Here is a 7,741-nt window from a genome sequence, read left to right as displayed (position 1 = left end):
TTCTACATTTCTGTAAAATATATACCCTTCCATGGCAAAAGAAGTGGAGTCTTGAACTATGTTGATGGTCGTCATTCTTATTCAGCTTAAGTTTTTCTTCTTTAACCCCTCTATATTATCTGTCAGTCTTTTCACCATACAAATGCTTTATAATATTACTAATTAAAGACAAAAGCAGGTTAGCAAAATTATGGACAAAACGGGCATATGTGGAACTTAAAGGGCTTTCTAAGGTTGTCTCAGAAGCACAGCCAGGCTGGGGAAGGGCTGAGCCTGAAGCTGCAAATGTAGTTAGAGAAAGCTGAGCATGCCCATCAGATCTCTGGACTTCCCAGGCAGGGGAAGCAATGGGCTTGGCCATAGGAGGAGTAGAGGGTGGGGTCTGGAGAGGAGGGGAGGGACCAGAGCAATTTGAATCAGACTTGATTTTGAACTCAGGCCTGGATTCCTCTTCCCCCACTTTGCCTCCAGGTGCTAAGGGATTAAAAGCTTCTAGAGGGTGGGTCATTGCCTCCAGGCATGCAAAATTAAAGCAACAATTAGTGTTAGAACTGGGAAAAGCTTCGGGAATCTCTTCAGGTTTCTCTGAAAAAGCATGGTTGGGAGAGGGAGAGATATTTCCTTGTGTGAGTAAGTTGCTGGCTCTTTTAACAAAAATAAAAAGAAAAATAGAAAATCCACAAAAACAAAGCATTAACATGATCTTATCTCCCATTTGTCTGGTTAAACAGACTAAAATCAAAAATAGGGTAATTAGGGAGTTTAAAAGGTCCATTCGAAAAAATGTAAAGGGAAAACACAGCCAGTAAGCCAGTATTTAGCAGTTCAAGGGAGAGGGTAGGGGAAATTTCTTACCCAACCAGAAGATCAGAAGACTGAGGTTTAGCTTTCCTCTTCGTGGTCAGCCATCTGTTAAGGGCTAAAATTCTAGCTAAACTGTCTAAAATATCTAATGAGTGGTTGCCAATAAATTATAAGCTTTAGCAAGAGTTAGACTTTTAAGCATTTATTAAGGAGAATAAGAATTTGGTAAAGAGAGAGAAAGGCCTAGATTCCTATCTATTAAAGGGAGAGCACATTTCTAGCTCTGCTCTCCACCAGAGTCCAAAGGAAAGACCCCAAGACTGAGCGCCAGTCTCTTCCTTCCTCCTCCCACTAGCCTGCGTCACTTCCTGACACCAAAGAAAAGACTCCTGGTCTTGCCCTCAAAGACCTTCGCTTCATGGGCAGAACTCTTCTACAGTAAGTCTCCAGCAGGTGGTGTCATTCCAATCGTTACAGGATTCAGGGCTAAGTGTATGGCCCGTTAGAATGTCAGACCTGGAGGGGATCTTTTGTTATCTCAGCCAAAACTCTCATTTTAATGTTAAGAACATTAAGCACCAAAGAAAGGAAATGGCTTGCCTAATTTATCTATCCCTCCTTCAGGCCTGGTCAATGTGTCATCTGAGAAACTTGTGTCATCTTAAATACTTGCCACTCATCCTCTTCCCTCCTCCATTTTCTCAGGACAAGCAGGGGACCAGGAAAATGCCATTAGCATAGCCCCCAGTTTTCTTTACTTCAGACAAGGAACCAGCTCTGAGCCGATGCGTGATCAGTTTCATCATCTGCCAAATGGGTAGAATGTCACACTCTCCCTTGTCACAATGTTGCTTGCCAGGAGCTTCCTTTGTTGAGCCTTTCAGGGGCAGCCAAAGTGTTCACATTCCTCTACTTAAGATTTCCTCAAGTGCCTCATTGTGGCACACATGTAGTCCAGAGTTCTCAGACTTTATGCCAGCAAAGCCCAGCCAGCCTGGGTCAGGTCTTAGACTGAGTGCCTGCCTGTCCACATAGGAGCCAAAATAGAGAGAGGCTTGTTCATCCCCAGGAGGGTGGCCTATGAGGTGTCATGAGGGTAACAGGAAGCCACCTCTGACCCTACCTGCAGGATCTTGGCAAACTGCTTCAGCTCCTTTGTAAAAATGGGGGAGGGGTCTGCCTCTGAGGCCCACTCCCACGTATTCACCTTTGGTGGCTACACCCCCCCCCCCGAGGGAACTCCATCTTTGGTAGGCTGGGATGGGTTGGAGGGTACCTGTGGGCCATTTGGGGCAGCCAAGGCATGGATGGGGATGTCTGGAAGGGGAGAGGTCACAGGCACTCAGGTTACAGGAGAAAAGGAAAGGGTCCTGACCTTGCTCTCAGCCTCCGTCACCCAGTCTTGCCCCCTTTTAATTCAAAGGTAACATAGAACAGGCAAACAAGACTATCCTGCCTTCAGGAAGGTTATATTATCATAGGGGGAGAAAACACATTTGGGGAGGGGGGCAGCCAGGGAGGAGAGGAGCATTACTTGACTGGACAAGCCAAGGTGAAGAAAAAGTTCACTTTGTTTTGGGTGAGTTGGGTGGAGGCTGGGGGAGGGAGCTGGAGATGTTGGAAAGTGGAGCAAGAATTTAGAAGGAACCAGCATGGCAGCACCAGGATGATGGGATGGGGTGGGATGATCTAGAGAAAGGGTTGAGAAGGCAAAAGGGGGACCACTGGGAGGAATGGGCCTGGGGATTCTGGCTCTCTGGTGGTAACTCTGAATCCTCCCCTCTGCAGGGCTTGCCCCCATGGTGAGTGACACAGATAAGAAACCTTTCACCTCTATCCTCTATGGAAATGGGCCTGGCTACAAGGTCGTGGCTGGCGAGAGAGAGGACATTTCCACCGTGGACTATGGTAAGACCCAAGGTCCAAGAAGGGTTTTTTTTTCTTGGTGGGGTTCAGATGAGAGGCTTTGAGCAGCGGTTTGCAAGGTGAGCTGGGTTAGGAGAGGAGGGGCTGAGAATAGAGGGGGTTTCTGCAACTTTATCCACTGCACCACCTAGCTGCCCCTCATCTTTTTTCAAAACTTTGTGTTCCAAATTCTCTTCCTCCCTCCCCACCCCCCTTAAGAAGTGACATAATTCAATAAGTTATATATTTCCACAATAGCTTGGAGCACAGATCTCTTTTCAGCTCTTGGTATGAAGGGAAGGAGCCTTGTCCCTGAACCTAAAAGACGGAGGAAATTCCCAATTTGAGCCTCTCCTCGAGCTTCCTGTAGGTTATACCAATGCACACCTCAACCCCCATTATCAACCTTGTATCTGGAGTACCTCATTGCAAATGTCCTGTGTCAGCGTGGGGCAGAGTGGACAGCTGGGAGTAGCTAAAGGCCATAGACTTGCTGCTGTCTGAGCCTCTGATTTGGAAAGCAAATGTCCTTCTCTTGCCCTGGAGGGTGCTGACCACATTGTGTGTAATAGATTCCTCACCCTTGCCCTGGGGAGGCACCTTGTCCTTTCCCCTCCCTTCCTCCCCGCCCCCCCCATTTTTAGCCCATGGGACACTAGATCTCACCAGGTGGGCAGGTGGTACCTGCATCGGGACTAGCTTGTATTCTCTGGCAGCATCAAGACATGCTGGACCCCTGGGCTGGGTATAGGGGGTATACATGGTTCCAAGGGAGGAGCCAGAATCTCTTGCTTCCTGCAGACTCCCTTTCCTTCCTTTCCTCCCTGCTCCCCCACCCCAATGCTAGTTCCTCTCATGGGTCCAGCCCTCAGCCTAATGAAGAGCTGGTGGGAGCGTCAAGAGAGAGGGGGCCAGATGAAAAAGCCTTGGGGAGGGAAGGAACAGGGAAGGGGACAGACATCTCTCTTCTTCCTTGTTGCTGTATTTGCCATTTTTAATCTCCCACAAAATCCTGTTAATAAAAATTTTTTCCAAAATGTTCTGAGAGTAGAGCCCAGTCCTTGTGGGTAGTGAGGTAGAGATGAGAAACAGTCTCTTCTCCCAGGTTGGCTGCTATGGTTTTCAGGAGAGGAGGGGGCAGTTGTCATGACAAAAGGGTCAGCCCACCCTGCTAGGGAAGGGGAGACTGTGGGCTGCAACTCGTGGTTGGTGAGTCTTAGAACTGGAAAGGGTGCTCTGAAATCACCTAAGCCAACTGCCTCATTTGGGGGAAGAAACCAGAGAGAAATTATTTCACCAAAATCATACTATAAATGACAATTAGGGGGCAGCTAGGTAGCACAGTGGATAGAGCACCGGCCCTGGAGTCAGGAGTACCTGAGTTCAAATCCAGCCTCAGACACTTAACACACACTTACTAGCTGTGTGACCCTGGGCAAGTCACTTAACCCCAATTGCCTCACTAAAAAAAAAAAAAATGACAATTAGGAGAAGCCTTGGGTCTCTCACTGGAGAGCTGCTTTGGGGGTGGGGTGGGGTGGAGGGGAGCGTAAGAGGCGTCACAGCTAACCTGGGCCTTTGAGACCCCGACTTCTAGGATTCTTGGATTCTAGGGGCTCAGGAAGAGACTAAAAGTGGGAAGGTATCACTGGCTCCTGGGGGCTACCTAAAGGGATACTCACAGTTCAGGTCCCAGAAGTCAGAGCTGGGAGGGCCCTGAGAAACTTTCTAGTCCCATCCTCTTAATTTTATAGATGACAAGTAAGTGGCTCAAGATCTCTCATGCTCCAGTCAAAGCAACCTCAAGCAGCTAAAAAGTCATAACTAGCAGCCTGGCTGGGTCCTGGTTATCCCTGTGGCTTGATCAAATTCCTTTCAGCCATGCAGCTCTCATGGGGCAGCTAGGTGGCACAGTGGATAAAGCACTGGCCCTAGATTAAAGAAGACCTGGGTTCAAATCTGGCCTCAGACACTTACTGGCTGTGTGACCCTGGGCAAGTCACTTCACCCTCATTGCCCCGCAAAAAAAGAAAAGAAAGAAAAGAAAAAGAGAAAGAAAAGTACAATGTCCTATGTAACCAAGGAAAGCCATGCAGCATCCACAATAGTCTCTGTTAGACTCATTTCACAGAGCAGAAAAACAGGGTCAGAGAAGGAAAAGGACTTTTCCCTTTTCCAGGGTCAACAGAACAATGGTAGCACCTAACCTAGAATCCAGGCATCCAGTCACCAATACACAATAGGCCTCAGACTGCATATTGCTAAAAAGCAGGAAAGGGTCTGTAGAATTGGAGAACTGGGTCCTAGTTCCAGATCACTAACTTACTACCCTAAGGACATCTGACAAGTCATTTAACTTCTCTGACCATCTTTGCACCAGGCAGGATAGATAAAGCGCTGGTCTCAGACAAGCAGGCCTGGGTTCAAATTCCACCTCTGAATCTTACTTAGCTATGTGGGCATAACTTCTCTGAACCTTGGTTTCTTTATCTGTAAAGATAAGGCTTGCAGTCCCTGTATTACAGGATGTCTGAGAGGATCCAATGAGATAATGGTTGGTCAATGTTAAATTGACATGTGAGTGTCAGTTATTGGTATTTCATCTTTCAACAGGAAAGACTTTCTTTTTCCATCTCCAACATTCTGAGTTTGCAGCATCCCCAGCTTGGACATTCTGTGATGCCATAGTGTGTAGGACCTTGGGGACCTGCTGTTCTAGGACCTCCCCATGGGCCTATGAAGCAGACGCTTAGATATTCAGCTTGGTCTGTCCCCTCTTCTTCCCAAGGTACAAGACCTGGGCAAGCAGAAGAATGGAGACTAGAAAGAAGCAACTCTGGGTCCCTTCCCCCAATATGACACTCTGGAACCTTTTCCCCAGAAACTGTGGGGGTTAGTGCCGAGGCACCCCTCCCCCAAAATCCTCCTCTTCTGGCTCCTTCTCCCAGGGATTCAGTAGGGGGACTTCTACTTGGTCCCTTCTGTTCCTGCCCTTCCTCTCAAACTTTCTTTCTCTGCCTTTTCTTCTCTTTCTCTCTCATTCTTTTCTGTTCCTCTCTCCCTTGAAGAGTGGGAGAGTCCTCAGCTCCTTCTCCTGACTCCACAATACTCAATTTGGCCTCCTCCTTCTCCTCAGCTTCCACCTCCTTTCTCCCTGACCCCTTCTTTGTCTCCCATCTCAAAGCCTCTCTTCTCTCCCCCCAGCTCCGTGTTCTTGAATTCTCTGAACCCCTTCTGTCTTCATCCCTAATCCTCTGCTCTCCAAACCCCAAGGGTCTCTTTCCTGTCCTTGCTCCAGACTACCTTTCCGCAGCTGCCTCTGGGAAAAAAAAATTAGGGCGCTTAAGTGGGATGGAAGGAGATCCTATTTTCATTTAGCTGAACGCTTCCCCTAAACCCCCCTTTCTTGCGCAGCCCCCGCTTTTCCTGCTCTGGTTCTGACGACCCAGATCGAGAACCCTCTGAACCCAACCCAACCCCGAGCTGAACCGAAAACAAACCTGACGCCTTGGAATTCTCTGAACCTAATCAAACCAAATCCCGGTGTTTTGCTCTGAAAAGAACCCAGTCCAAGCTCTAGAACACTGGAATCCAAAGCAATTGGAAGGCTCAAAAACCCAAGCCCAAAGGCACCACTCTAACCTTGGAACCAACTGTGCAAACTGGAGCCTTCACAACTGAACCCAAATCAGCTGTTGTGGGACACTAGAAACGAAGCCAATCTGGCTCTAGAATGCTAAAAATCGAACGCTTAACTGGCTGTCTGGAACTCTGATAACGAACCCAAACGCGGCGCGCTGGAACGCAGAAAGGAACTCAATCCTGCAAATCTGGAACGCAGAAATCGAACCCAGTCACGCAACTCTGGATCGCAGAAATCGAACTCAACCCGGTAGCTGAGAAAGGCTGTAATGGAACTCCGGGCGGCCGCTCTGGAACGCCGTGCTCGGAATCTCCACCGGCCGCTCTAGAACACATCGAAGGCAGCTCGCTCCAACCAGAGCGATTCACCCCGAGCCGAGCCGAGAGCCCCCGAGCTGCCGAGCTGGGCTCAGGCCCGCCCTTCGCCCCGAGAGCTCTGCCCTGACCGCTCTCCTGGCCCTACTCCGCCTCCCCGCCGCCGCCGGAGGGATCAGGGACGGCTCGGCCGCCGGACGCAGAGTGGCAGCCGGAGCCGGAACCGAAGTCGGAGCACGATCGGAGCGCGAGGCCGGCCCGGTTTGGAGCAGGAGCCGGAGCCGGAGTGGAGCCGGAGCGGGATGGGGAGCGCAAGCCCAAGCGGGAGCCTGAGCGGGAGAAGGAGCTGGGGCGCTGTGTGATCTGTGCTGTGCTTCCCCCTTTAGCCGAGCGGCACCCCCCCCCCGCCCCGCCCCGCGCCAGGAGGCAGCCCGAGAGGGGCGAAGCCGGCCCGCAGGCCTCTGGCCAAGCGTTGGGGGGCCGGGCAGGAGCCGAGCAGCCAATCATCCGGGCAGTGGGACGGACTTCCTCACCCCAGCCCTTAACCCTTTCGTGGTGATCTCTGGGGAGAGGGGGGCGCGGAGTCTGAGATGTAGGGTGCGGCTGCTGCCAGGCCCGGCCCAAGGAGCTCGGGGTCCCCTCTGTCCCCACGGCCTGGGATGGGCTCGATGGTGGGTCACCGGGAGGCGCCACTCAGGAGCTCGATGACCTTTTCTGGCCTAGCGCCTGCTCGTTGAGCGTGTGCCACCTGGGGCTCTGTGGAGGTGTGTGTCTGTGTGTGTGCATTTGTGTGGCATGGATGTACACACGCGTGAGTGAGTTTATGGAAGCGTAAAAATTAGAGCCGAATGGGACCTTGGCGATTGTCTGGTCCAACTTCCTCATTTTACAGATGAAGGAAACTGAGGCCCAGAAATGGAAAGTGACTTGCCCAGGGTCACACAGCAAGTTTGTGGTAGAGCCAACACTACGGAAACGCTCCAAGGATTGGGTGCTATGTTATGTCTTAAGTGTCAATCGAGAGGGATAGACCAGGCCCTATGTGTTAGAACTAAAAGGAGGGCTGAGAGCATTA

Source organism: Dromiciops gliroides, chromosome 3 (genome assembly GCF_019393635.1).
Source record: "Dromiciops gliroides isolate mDroGli1 chromosome 3, mDroGli1.pri, whole genome shotgun sequence".
Taxonomy (NCBI): domain Eukaryota; kingdom Metazoa; phylum Chordata; class Mammalia; order Microbiotheria; family Microbiotheriidae; genus Dromiciops; species Dromiciops gliroides.
Note: the sequence above shows the minus strand (reverse complement) of the source record.